Source organism: Saimiri boliviensis, chromosome 3, assembly GCF_048565385.1.
Source record: "Saimiri boliviensis isolate mSaiBol1 chromosome 3, mSaiBol1.pri, whole genome shotgun sequence".
NCBI classification, from domain to species: Eukaryota; Metazoa; Chordata; class Mammalia; order Primates; family Cebidae; genus Saimiri; species Saimiri boliviensis.
Window position 1 is genome coordinate 86,320,307 of NC_133451.1, and position 12,580 is coordinate 86,332,886.

The following is a 12,580-nucleotide window of genomic DNA, read 5'->3' on the forward strand; positions in this document are numbered from 1 at the left end:
ACTGGCTTTGCAGGCGCTTTAACAGCCTCTACTCAGCTTTCACACTCACTTTCTGCTCGCTTTCACACCAGAAGTGGGATCTAACTCTCATACTACCATGGGAAGCAGGATTTATGTTGTACTATTTCAGAATAAATCTCAAGTTGTTAGAAAAAATTAATCACTTTTGAAGTAGTTAAATATTATCATTTAGGCAATTTTACTAATTTTTCTTGGTGTTTGGCAATCAACCAACAGGATTCATATTCTGACACTCTTTTTTCCTTCAAACATATGTAATATATAAGTAGATCAAAACAATTTTATTACACCTTTTAGATTTTCATGCCTTTATTTGTAAGTACAAAATAGTTGTTACAAAAATAAAAACTATAGGAACAGATGATATGTCATACTTTTATTTTTAGACTTGGAGAAAAAGCAGATTTTTATATCTTTATAAGTGGTAGTTGTAAAAAATTATATTCTTTTTATGATTTTCATCATAGTGCTTGGCATTACACTTGAAAACTACACTAAGATAATGATAACAATCATAACAAACACTTTAAGTCTGGTGTATACGTTATTCATACAAGCACTTTCTACATATTTACTAATGTATTACTTAGTTAACAACCCTGTAAGTTAATTATTATTCATTATCTCATTCTACAGATGAGAAAACTGAGATATAATATATTTGTGACTCGTTTAAGGTCATCAGGTTAGTAAAAGTAGCTAGATTCAGTCTCAGGCAGTTGTACTCCAGGATATGCAACTTAAACACTACCTTATAATGCATCTCTGTTGAAAAATGAAAGCTGAATCCTGCATTGAGACAATATCAAAAATTTATGATTTGGAGAAATTTTCTAACTTCTGTGTCTCTAAAATATGAGTCACTGACATTTTTGGGGAGCAGAGTTCTTGGAGATTTGACATGTCATAATAAATCTGAGTCTTTATATGCTTGTGAAATGTTTCAATCCATAAACCAGAAAATTGGATGCTTACTTTGTTTAACATTTCTGGAAAAGCAGAAAGATTTGCTAAGAAAGCATCTTTGATACTGGCATTTTGGTTGTATTGATGCATAAAATTGTCTAACCGTATATCTACTGTATTGCTTGTCTGATTTAAGTAAAACTATTCCAAAAGTTATTTGATATAACACAAGGTCAAACTATGCTGACAAAAATCATTACTCATTTTATACACGTTATTAAAGGTAATATCTGTTTATTCTATTCTATACCCTAAGCATATTGCAAAATACATAGCAACATATATCTGAACCCAAGTTGAAAGTGAAACATCAGTTTGTAAAGATGAGCTTCCTAAATTTGAATTCAAATTTATATGTTATGATTACATATTAGAAGTGCAATGAAGTACAACTAAAATGAATAATTTATAGTTAGTGTCAATGCAGTTAATGAAAATGTCTGAAGCAAAGTTTTTACATCATAACTAATACTGCTTGGCTCATGGCCTTCACCTATGCTTTAGAAAACGGATAAATGCCATTTCCTGGAATGGCCTCCTTGGAAATTATTCTTCAGAAGATGAGGCCCCAGACTGTGCTGGTGTTACCTCTAGGATTTGGGGGACATTGGCACTCATAAACTGCTCCCCACAGAAGAACTGGGGCATTCATCATTCTACTGGACCTCTGCTGAGCACATTCTGGGTACATATCAGCATGGGTACAAAAGACCAACTACACATAGAAGGAAAACAATCCAATAAAATATAAAAAGATGCTTGGTTTTACAAAGCAGTAAATTTAGCCTTCTATTCCTAGTATATGTTTGCAAAAAAAAAAATGTTTTAAATTATATCTACATAGAAAGCTGTTCAGGATAAACAATAATAGGTATTAATCAGACCCAGGCAGGGACCTGCCTTCTTGGCTGGCTATTTATTTATTTATTAGCTTGGATATTCTTCTCTCTTACTGCTGAAACTGCCTCTAAAAGCAAATTCCATTCACACCTTTGCTTGATAGATGTAGTCAGAATTTCAGGAGAGAAAGAATCATCAGAGTTCAGGGAGAGTACTAATGCCTCTTTATATATACAGGCACATTTTCACATCATGTGAATATTGTATGAAGATGTCACAGATTATATGTTCATATGTACATATATTATCATTTTCACGTGACAATGAAATATGTCTTATCTCACACAGGAGAATGAAAGTCTAATGTGTAGTTTGCCGTCTACTCCATTATTTGAGGCTTTCTCTAAAATGAGCCCTCTAAACCTGTATTTTCAACAGAATGATCTCAAGAGGTAGCACAACTGCATTTTTTTTTTATTTTACCATCCATGGTAAAATCCTTGAATGAAATGATAAATCATTTGGCAGTATTTTGAATATTGTTGGTATTTCCTCTCTAATTCATGGAAATTTTAAGAATATCCTTAAATGAAGAAAGCATGCTGAAAAAAAAAAAAAAAGTTATACTAGAACATTGCTCCTTCTAGCCCCATAGAATTTAGCAGAGTTTTGCACATAGTAAAGAAACAAAATTTTAAAGATGGAAAAGTCATACACAGTTCCCTAATTGTGTTCCTTCATCTTACACAAGAGAAAATGTAAGCTTATATATAGCAAATGCCTTCACCAACAGTCACTTTAATGTAAACTCACAGATTAGAATGAGCATCCGACTTTCAGTGTTCCAGAGCAGGATTATTTCTAGTGAAGTTATTTTTTTATTTTAAACAGGAAACAAACAAGCTGAAAAAATCCTAATGGAACAACAACAATAAAAATGTCTTCTCTATGTCTTAAACTCAAATAAGCAGACAAAAGTTACACCTTAATTATGATAAAATAAATAAATGTAAGAAAACAATATGTGTGGGAGATAAGATATAAAATGATTTATGTTTCTTAAAAAAAAAAGTGTGAAGAGTTGATACCCATAATCTGATGTATGGTGGCTTAACAGAAGACCAGGTATCAATGGCATGTGATGCACACATAGTGCTCAGAACATTTTACATCTTGTGCAGAGGAAGGTAGAACCATTTTGTTTAAAGAAAAATCCAGAGGATTTTAGGAAATTACCTAAAGACTGTTGAGATGTCAGCAAAAGTTTAAGGCTTTCAGGAAACATCTGTCATATATCTGTAAAACACCCATTACCACTGCCTGCAGAATAAAGGACAAACTTAGCATTATCAGTGCAGCCTTCCTGAATCTTTCCCAGCATGCCCAGTTGCTTCTCTCCCCAATCACTTCAACAGAACCTACACTTTAGGTGTCTTCAAGAACTTTCAGTTCCCAGAAGCTACCATTGTATATGGCTTTCCTTCTGTTGGATAGATTATTACAGAGATATTGCAGAGAATATGAAGAAATGGAAACATCATTAAGTGCAAAATCAGTAAACTCTAGTCAGGAGATAGCATGCAGATTGTGATTAAAGCTTCATAAATTGTTTTGTAGGGGAATCAACAAAAAGTTGAGAAGTAGATAGTATAAGGCAGGGAGCTATTTATAAAAAAGAAATCCCTCCCTGTCTGTTTGAATATCTTCTAGGTAACACATACATACTAGTTATGGTCACATATCATATTATTTAATTTTTTCTAATAATCCTAAAACATAGGGGCGAATAAGTCTTTTGTGAAGATTAGGAAGCTAAGTGTAAAGCATCACACTTAGTAATCAGCAGAACCAGAAACCAATCCCCAGTCATTGTTGAAATACTTGTAACCTTAAAAATTATTTAATGTTTATCACTGTATTAGTCTGTTCTCATGCTGCTAATAAAGACATACCTGAGTCTGGATTATTTATAAAGGAAAGAGTTTTAAGGGACTCACAGTTCTACATGGCTGTAGAGGCCTCACAATTATGGCAAAAGGCAAAGGAGAAGCAAAGGCATGTCTTACATGGAGGCAGGCAAGAGAGCATGTGTAGGGGATGTCCCATTTATAAAACCATCAGCTCTTGTGAAACTTATTTACTACCATGAGAACAGTATAGGATAAGCTGCCCCCATAATTCAGTTGTCTCCACCTGTCCCTGCCCAGGACACATGGGGATTATTACAATTAAATGCAATATTTGGGTGGGGACACAGCCAAACCATACCAATCACCTTTTTAAAACATAGGTCATGCATTCATGTTAATACATACAAATATTTCAAACCTTCTTCTCACAGCAAATAGTTACTTAGTTGGTATAGAGTTTTATAGAAAATTTGGCTCTCCATGCAAATAGGGCCTCACAGAATGACAGCACACAGACAATTGTCAGAAAATTCCATCATCTGATCCAGTTTTGTAGATCTTATGATTGAAATTTGCAACAAACAAAGTGGATCAGCCTTTGAGACTGATCAAGGCTGTTGAACATTCATGAGTCTGATATATACAATTCAGAATTATTCATTTACAATCTGAAATACAACTATCAAGCAGACCAGAAATTTTATGGCCATTATTCGCTACATGTTCATTCTCTTTGTAGGCAAATCTACAAATTACAGTCAGAAATTTGTTTCAGGACAGTGGAGTTAAGTCAGTGATAATAGGAAGAGCAACTACATAGCTCCATGCATTGTGCTAAGCTGCATATTGCTAAACTCTACATTTGCATTATTTTATTTAGTTTTCACAATGTTATGTGAATATCTATTTTGTAGATGAAGAATAGGAAACTTGGAGAGTGTAAGTAACTTGCTCACATTTACATATCTTGTAAGGATCAGAGCTAGAATTTAAATCTAAATTTAAATCTAAATTAACTTCAGAGCAATAGATCTTAATCGTGACCCAGTGCTGCCTACCAAACATGATATAAGCTCCTTGAAGTCAGGGAGAATCTTAACAACATTAACACCTCCCAATGGAAGAGTCTGTCTCATATGCCTTACACTTTCAATTATCCTCTGTGATTCACTCTAACTTTCATAGCAATCCTGTAAGATGGATACTCTTATCATTTTACAGAAAATAAGACAAAAGCTCAAATATGAAATCTAAGCCCATATTGCTGACAAGTAGCAAGATTGGAGAGCACTTAATTCCTGACTTTGAAGCTTGCAGTCATTCTTTTGCTGTATGTTATAATTCCAAGCCAGGCATTCTTGTCATATGGTTATGGCAGCCCTCATTATACGCCAGGCATGCTCTAGCACTTTGTAAGTATTAACTATTTTAAAGTTTATAACAATCCAATCAGTGTGAGTCTATAAGTATTCACATTTCCTATATACGTAAGCTTAGAAAGAAGTTATATAATCTGCCCACAGTCATACAACTAGCAAGTGGTGTCCCTGTTAAATAAACCAGGCAGTCTGGCTCCAAAGTCCTACACTCTACTGAATGTTTAATGATCTTAATAGGAAATGATAACTAGTTTTATGGCCTGATACATTCAATTTCATTCTAGAAATATTTATCTATGGGTAGCAGAATGGCTCCCGAATATATGGATAAGGAAAATGATGCAAAGTAAATGTATTCCTAAAGATCAAGATTATGTTTGTAGTTGTGGTTGTTGTTGTTTGGAACATGATGATGTACAATGGTGTACAATGGAGACGCTTGGACCAAAGCTTGACTAGCTACCCTAATTTCAGTCTTGTCTCCTTAAGACTCCATCTCTATCAGTTTGATGAAATTTGAGGATGCATAACAAAGACACATTGTGGTCAACAGAAGCAAACAAAAAGGGCAGAAATAAAGCAGAGTTGTGAAGAGCTGCCTGTGGAAGTCATGAAAATATGATAGTGTCTGGGTGAGATTCAAACAGAAACAGTTCCCCGATAGGATGTGATTTAAAGAGCCAGGTGAGCCTGAAGACATGACTCAGGTATTCTTGTTGTAAAACTGGCTTAGAAGGAAGATAGAGTAGTGACTGTGGGCTTCCACTGTTTATACATAAGAAGATTCTGTGGAAAGTAGATGTTTTAATCAATTCTAAACTTCATAGGAGGACTGTCACCAGATCTAACTTCTACTAACAGAGAGGAACCTATTAAAGAAGTAAAAGTACCAGGAACTCTGAAAAAATTAATCATGTTGCCCTGCAGTCAAAGCCACTCAGGGAAAGAAGGAGCACACAGAGTCGAAAAGAACTAGATATGAAAAATCACATTACAGAAAGCTTAGAGAAAGAATGGCTAGGAGTTCAGATAACAATAAAATGAAAATGCCACAGAAGGAAAGGGAAACTGTCAAAATAGACTTCAGAGCACACAATCACAGATAGTGCTGATAAAGAAAATGTTGGGGTATCTAGAGAGATCAGTGCAGCTGCCCAAGGAGTTTGCAATAAATGGAGAACATGGAAAATGATGAGAGTAAAGGTATATAAGTAAGAATGATGATGGAAGAATAATATAGATACCTAAGAAAATTGACAGTGAGTTTAAAGCAAGAATGGAATTGAGAAAAATTCCAAAGGTATTTTATAAGTCATGCTTAATACAAGAAGGATAATAAAAAGAGGAAATTCTGCTACTTCGGGCTGAGGATGGCATATTAACAAATGACTCAGGGAAAGCAGTAGGCCCTATTCTACTCCATTTAGCTTCCTCTTTAGATAGCAGATAATCTTCACAGTAGCAAGACAATGAGCCCCATGTATAAGAGTATGCACCTACTAACGTTGATAGCATCCAATATTATTGTGAGGACTTGAAATAGACATTGCTGAATTATTGCTGGTTTGCTCATGTTATTGAATAAATGTACACACACACAAGCACACACATGTGCATACACACACACACACACCTACATACACATATGACAGGCAGTGTATTAAGTAATTTACAGTGATCAACTTACTTTTCTAAAAAATTAAGTTCTAGGGTACATGTGCAGATCATGCAGGTTTATTACATAGGGACACACATGCCATGGTGGTTTGCTGCATCCATCCCCGCTGTCGCCTACATTAGGTATTTCTCCTAATGTTATCCTTTCCCAATCCACCCAGCCCCTACTATTCCTCCCCTACCCCCCAACCCCCTGGTGTGTGATGTCCCCCTCCCTGTGTCCATGTGTTCTCATTGTTCAATACCCACTTATGAGTCAGAATATGCAGTGTTTGGTTTTCTGTTCTTGTGTCAGTATGATGAGAATGATGGTTTACAAGCTTCATCTATGTCCCTGCAAAGGACATGAACTCATCCTTTTTTATGGCTGCATAGTATTCCATGGTGTATATGTGCCACATTTTTTTTATCCAGTCTATCATTGATGGGGATTTGGGTTGGTTCTAAGTCTTTGTTATCATAAACAGTGCCACAATGAATATATGTGTGCATGTATCTTTATAATAGAATGATTTATAATCCTTTGGGTATATAACCAGTAATGGGATTAATGGGCAAAATGGTATTACTAGTATGGATCCTTCAGGAATCACTACGCTGTCTTCCACAACGGTTGAACTAATTTACACTCCCACCAATAGTGTAAAAGTGTTCCTATTTCTCCACTGTGGGTGAGACCAGCTCCCAATACATCAACGTGGGTTTAAGATCTCTCAAAGTGATCTAGTGGTTGGAGAAAAAGAAAGAGGGACAAGGAAATAGTTTTCCTTAAAGCTGGGCCCTCGGGAGACACCACATAATGCTGCTCCATGGATGTCTGACATTCCCCTGAAAACCTGAGGTTTTTATTGTGCTCTTTCAATAGGGGAGGGGGAGTGAGGTTACACAAAGTTTCAGTGATAAGTATACAAAGAGAATACATTTGCAAAAACTGGTGCACAAAATCACAACGTGGTATTATAAAAGCAGAACAATATAAAGATAACTTTCTGTGTGTCAGCATAGAAATCATACACCTTAGCAAGAGTATTCGTTAAGCATAAACATGGTTATCAGCAAGAACATACTGGGCTCACAGCTATAGGGGGAATAGGCTCTGACACAGGACAACCATCCTGACCACAAAAGCTGCAGGAGGAGGGCGCCACCATGCAGGCCTGGAGGAGCAGTGGGAGAAGAAAGACTTTTACATCTTTATCTCAACCACAAAGACAGATGCCCCTCGTGCTTCTGTTTATAGGCTCTCCATGAGGGTCGCATTCCCTCTCCAGGGCCCTAATGACTATGCCTTTCCTGGGAAAGGAATCTGGATGATAAGCCTCTCCATTACACATCCATTTATAGGCTCTCTGCAACGAGAAGCCTATTACATGCTGTCATCTCTCTCCGGCAGTCAAGCTACGTGGTTAGTCCCTTTCACAGAGTTCCTGTTTTTACCAGAACAGTTTAGCAGAACCAGAGTTACACGTTGCAGCTCAGCAGAGCTAAAGTCACAAGTCACATCTCAGCATTTTACATTGTCCTTCATTTTCTCAAATACAATCGATACAGTAAGTAACAAGCATCACAAAGCCAATAACTCATTTCAGGGAAACCAAATTCTAAGAGAATTTACAGGTTAAAAATCAACAACAATTTCTTCTTGTTATTTCAGATAGCTTGGGTTTTGCCAGTTCTTCCAGAAGCTTGGGGTTGCTCAGTCACCACAGAGGGGTTCAGAGTATTCCCAGCACTCCACATCCTCTCCAGTATCTGCTGTCTCCAGATTTTTTAATGATCGCCATTCTAACTGGCGTGAATGGTATCTCAATGTGGTTTTGATTTGCATTTCTCTAATGACCAGTGATGATGGGCATTTTTTCATGTTTGTTGGTTGCATAAATGTCTTCTTTTGAGAAGTGTCTGTTTATCTACTTTGCCCACTTTTTGATGGTGTTGTTCATTTTCTTCTTGTAGATTTGTTTAAGTTTTTTGTGTATTCTGGATATTAGCCCTTAGTCTGGTAGATTGCAACATTTTTTCCCATTGGATTGGTTGCTGGTTCACTCTAATGATTGTTTCTTTTGCTGTACAGAAGCTTTTAAATTTAATTAGATCCCATTTGTCTATTTTGGCTTTTGTTGCCATTGGTTTTGGTGTTTTAGTCATGAAGTCCTTGCCTATGCCTATTTACTTTTTAAAGCAATCCTACAAAGTTGGTGATCTTTCTACTATGATAGAGAACAGAAAATCGGTATTAAATATGAGGGTAACTTTTTTCCCAAGATCATCTGTCCAGTAACACTAGGCCTTTTCAGTGAGGTTATTTGGCATAATTTGTTTTTGTTGAGCTCATGTTGCCTAAAATAATCTTATTTATTTTTCATGATTTCTTATAACTTGCACTAATCAGTTGAAGAATCTTATGCTATTTAGACATTCAGCTGACTAATTATTGAGACATAAAGATTAAGTCACAGAAGTTAAGAATGACAGACTTGTCAAGCTACAAAATGGACTAAATGTGAGATGAAACAGAAAAGGAAACAACCTTTTTTTAAGGAAAAAAAAAATCTATAGGTCTGGTAAAGAAGACTGAGTCTTGAGGACAAAGATTGTACATTACCAACCCCTGCATCACCATTTTCTTATACAGTTACAGTGATTTATAACTCAAAAGTTAGGACTTTCAAGCACTTAATGTGATTTTAAACTACACTAAAGTAGGTATAGAGTTCAGGTTATTTACTCCCCTGGGTGGCTTATCCGTGTGTGTGTGTGTGTGTGTGTGTGTGTGTGTGTGTGACACATAAATCTTTACGTATATATCATATATATATAAATATATATATATATATATATATATATATATATATATAAATGTTCAATAAGGCCTGTAAAGTGACACTAGACATTTTGTGTTGAAGATCCAAATGTCTACTAGATATTTTGCCTAGTTGACCCCTGAGTGTACGAAACTGAGCTTATTTTTAAATTTTCCCCAAAACTTATTTCTTCTAGTATATTCTACATTTATCAATCAGGACAGACTACTATTATCATTATTATTATTATCATCATCATCATCAACATGTAAAAACTTCAGTGATTTAATGCAACAGAGGTTTATTTCTTGCTCATGCTTTATGAGGATATTCTGAGGAGAGTGGTCTCTCCTCTCATCAACATTCTTATTCCTGAATCCAGACTGTTTGCGTTACTTATTAGTGTGGAATAAACCACCTTAACACTTAGCAGTTTGGCACAACAGTGCTATTATGACTTCTGTGGGTGAAATGTGCTCAGTGAGGGGGCTTCCACTCCACATGATGTCTGCTGGGACTACTGTCATCTGACACCTTGGTTGAGCTGGATTGTCCAACATGGGTCACTTGTATGACTGGCAGTTAATGCTGAATATTGGCTGGGGGCTCCAGTGTGGCTGTCTGCTGGACAGCTTTCATGGAGTATGTTTATGTGGTTTGGGTTTCTCACAGCATGGCTGCTGAATTTATAGAGGTCATGTCTCAAGAGCAAATGTTCTAAGAGGGAGGAAGTGGAAGATGCCAATCCTTTTCAAGACTACACCTGAAATTGGCACAGTGTCATTTCTATGGTGTCCTCTTAGCTAAGCAGTCAATCTTGTGATTTACAAAGGAGAAAAACAAACTCCATCTCTTTATCAGAAGTAAAAGAATATGTGGCCATCTTTAGTCCATAAATGGAAAGAACAGCCACTGTCTAGAATTTGCTTGTAATTTTAACAGTTTAAGAAAGAGAGTTCCGCGAGTCCTCACATCAGCAAAGATATATTTGTCTTGTATCCTACCACAGAATACAAGAAAGTATGATGTTACTACAGATCTTGAGAGAACAGGAAAAGAATGTAGCTCCACTTTGTTTCTTACTCTCAATATCCACTGGTGCTCTTATTAATTATTGCCCAGAACATCACAAGGACTGACTTACCTCTCTTCCTCTAGGTGAGCTGCTTTCCAATTTATTTTTCAAACCTGACCCAGAAAGAAAGAGCACTGTACAATATAATCATTATTGTTTAAAAATCACATAAAATCATAAACATACGAAAGCTATATAAATATAAACTTAGCTACTTGTCATCTTTCACTAACTCTACACATTTGCAGAGCACCTCCTATGGGTAAGACACCATGCCACTTCTTGCCATCACAAACTATACAACTTTAATTTTGTCCCTCTGCCACTGTTACCAAGTAGAGAATATTTAACATGATTCATAAAATATAAAACAACAAGGGCCCTGGTCCACTCCTCCAGCTTCATTTTAGGATAAGCAACTTTATTTCTTGCTGTTCTTGTTGATTTGGCATAGTTCTTTTACACACATTTTTTTCTAACATCAATTTTTCTCAAAGAATAAATTTTGGTTTTAATTCTTTATTCTACTTTAAGAACAACTAATTTTTGGTATCTACTTTTATTATCATTTATTTTATTTACAGAAAATGCTTTTATGAGTTTTTTCCTAAATTACTAAAGTGAATTCTTACTTCATTTATTTTTGTTGTAACTCTCCTAATCATAAAGGCATTTATAAAATGAACTTAACAGTTATGAAAACCGTCACTGCCTCTCATATTTTTACATGTTATGATTCATTTTAATTATGTACAACACTATTTATACTTGCATTTTATCAAAACAACATGTTTAAATGAAAAAAGTTATACAAGTAAGACGAAATTCACTGAAATTCCTTTTCTATAACTTTGATAAATTTTTTTTTTTTATCAGAATCAGGTGACTTGTTCGTATTTTTGAGTAACTGGGATCAAACATTTACACTATTTGCATTTTTTAACTTATAAGCATTTTCGAACAGTATTTATGACAACAAATACGTGTGTGCTTTGTGTGTCTTTTTATTTATTTTATTTCTTTATAAAGACAAATGACTGTCTCTAAGGTATTAAGGTTGATTTTAATTTTTTTCACTAATGAAAACAATTTGGAATATTTGTATGTATATTCTTATATGGCCTGTTTTCAAATTATTCTTTTATTTTGTTATAGGTAGGATTTAAGAATCAAATGTTTAAGTTTGAAGATTTTTGACATTAAGTAATAATTTTCCTTCTTATAGGTTATAACAATTTACTCTCCCAATAACACAGAACGTCTCTTTTCTCACCTATCAAACTGTATTATCCTGTTTTTTAATTTTTACCAAACTGATAGATTAAAAAGTATATATATTTATTTGATTACTAATGCCACTGAGTATTTTGCCTTAGCTAATTGTTTGGTTATTTATATATATTTTTCTTATCAATTCAAGAGAACTCTATGAATTAAAAAATAATCTGTCATATATGTTAAAAATATTTATTCCCAATTTTTTAGCCGTTTTTTTTTTTAATTCTTCCTATTTTGGGGGGAAGTTTTGAATGTTTTATGTTATCAACCTATTAATTTTCCTTTTTACAGTTTCTGCTCTGGCTCTCATATTTAGAAAGGTCTTTCTTTTGGTTTTCAAGTTTGTATAAATACAATAATTATTCTGTAGCAATATAGTTTATGTTAAAATGTGTTTCTTTAAATATGTATAGGATCTTGATTATGTTTGATGTAGGTGTGAAATAGGAAACCAGCTTTATTTTATCTGTCAAAACTTGGTTATTGAATAATCCATTGCTTCCCAACTTTTTATGTAATAACAAGTTCATTTTGTGTTTGGGCTATGTATTTTGTTTTATTGACCTATTTTGATGCAAATCATATAAAGTTTTTGTTATAGAAACTTTATGATATATTGTAATTACAACT

The 12,580-nt window shown here is 34.7% G+C and overlaps 1 protein-coding gene across 4 annotated transcripts in view; it reads left to right on the forward strand.

The window, feature by feature from the left end:
• The window catches only part of GRID2 (glutamate ionotropic receptor delta type subunit 2), a 1,500,723-nt gene that overhangs the window by 1,054,989 nt on the left and 433,154 nt on the right, over positions 1–12,580 (forward strand). The gene's annotated exons all lie outside the window — the stretch shown is intronic.